This window comes from Odocoileus virginianus, chromosome 30 (genome assembly GCF_023699985.2).
Source record: "Odocoileus virginianus isolate 20LAN1187 ecotype Illinois chromosome 30, Ovbor_1.2, whole genome shotgun sequence".
In the NCBI taxonomy this organism is placed as follows: domain Eukaryota; kingdom Metazoa; phylum Chordata; class Mammalia; order Artiodactyla; family Cervidae; genus Odocoileus; species Odocoileus virginianus.
Window position 1 is genome coordinate 37,950,007 of NC_069703.1, and position 1,467 is coordinate 37,951,473.

Consider the following 1,467-nt stretch of genomic DNA (forward strand, 5'->3'; position numbering starts at 1 on the left):
TCTGGCACGTGGGATCTAGTTCCCTGATCAGGGATCAAACGTGGGCTCCCTGCATTGGTAGCAGAGTCTTAGCCACTGGACCACCAAGGAAGTCCCAGTATCTCATCATTTTTTAAAATAAATGTTCTACTTTGGAATACCTTTGTTGCTGTTGTTTAGTTGCTAGTCCTGTCCAACTTTTTTGCAACTCCTTTTTTGCCAGGCTCCTCTATCCATGAGATTACCCACACAAGAATACTGGAGTGAGTTGCCATTTCCTTCTCCAGGTAATCTTCCCAACCCGGGGATTGAAACAACATCTCCTGCATTGCAAGTGTATTCTTTACCACTGAGCCACCAGTATCTTTAGATCTATAGAAAAATTACAAAGATAGTCAAGAGAGTTCCCAGATACCCTTCAATCAATCTCCCCCAATGTTAGCATTTTACATTACCATGGCAGATTTGTCAAATCTAAGAAGTCAACGTTGGCTTATTCAGTTCAGTTCAGTTTAGTCACTCAGTCGTGTCTGACTCTTTGCGACCCCACGAACAGCAGCTCGCCAGGCCTCCCTGCCCACCACCAGCTCCTGGAGTTTACCCAAACCCATGTCCATTGAGTCAGTGATGCCATCCAACCATCTCATCCTCTGTCATCGTGTTCTCCTCCTGCCCTCAATCTTTCCCAGCATCAGGGTCTTTTCCAATGAGTCAATTCTTCGCATCAGGTGGCCAAAGTATTGGAGTTTCAGCTTCAACATCAGTCCTTCCAATGAACACCCAGGACTGATCTCCTTTAGGATGGACTGGTTGGATCTCCTTGCAAGTCCAAGGGACTCTCAAGAGTCTTCTCCAACACCACAGTTCAAAAGCATCAATTCTTCCACGCTCAGCTTTCTTTATAGTCCAACTCTCACATCCATACATGACCACTGGAAAAACCATAACCTTGACTAGATGGACCTTTGTTGACAAAGTAATGTCTCTGCTTTTTAATATGCTGTCTAGGTTGGTCATAACTTTCCTTCCAAGGAGTAAGTGTCTTTTTTTTTTTTTTATATGGAACGCTTCACGAATTTGCGTGTCATCCTTGCGCAGGGGCCATGCTAATCTTCTCTGTATCGTTCCAAGTTTAGTATATATGCTGCCGAAGCGAGCCCAGTAAGTGTCTTTTAATTTCATGGCTGCAGTCACCGTCTGCAGTGATTTTGGAGCCCAAAAGAATAAAGTCAGACACTGTTTCCACTGTATCCCCGTCTATTTGCCATGAAGTGATGGGACCAGATGCCATGATCTTAGTTTTCTTAATGTTGAGCTTTAAGCCAAATTTTTCACTCTCCTCTTTCATTTTCATCAAGAAGCTCTTTAGTTCTTCTTCACTTTCTGCCATAAGGGTGGTGTCATCTGCATATATGAGGTTATTGATATTTCTTCCAGCAATCTTGATTCCAGCTTGTACTTCTTCCAGCCCAGCGTTTCTCATGATGT

General features: G+C 43.6%; 1 non-coding gene across 1 annotated transcript; it reads right to left on the minus strand.

Moving 5' to 3' along the window:
- Window positions 1-1,032: 1,032 nt before the first annotated feature.
- Window positions 1,033-1,139, minus strand: LOC139032288 (U6 spliceosomal RNA). Its single transcript, XR_011484823.1, has one exon. It is a non-coding gene; the product is annotated as a U6 spliceosomal RNA (small nuclear RNA).
- Window positions 1,140-1,467: the final 328 nt, after the last annotated feature.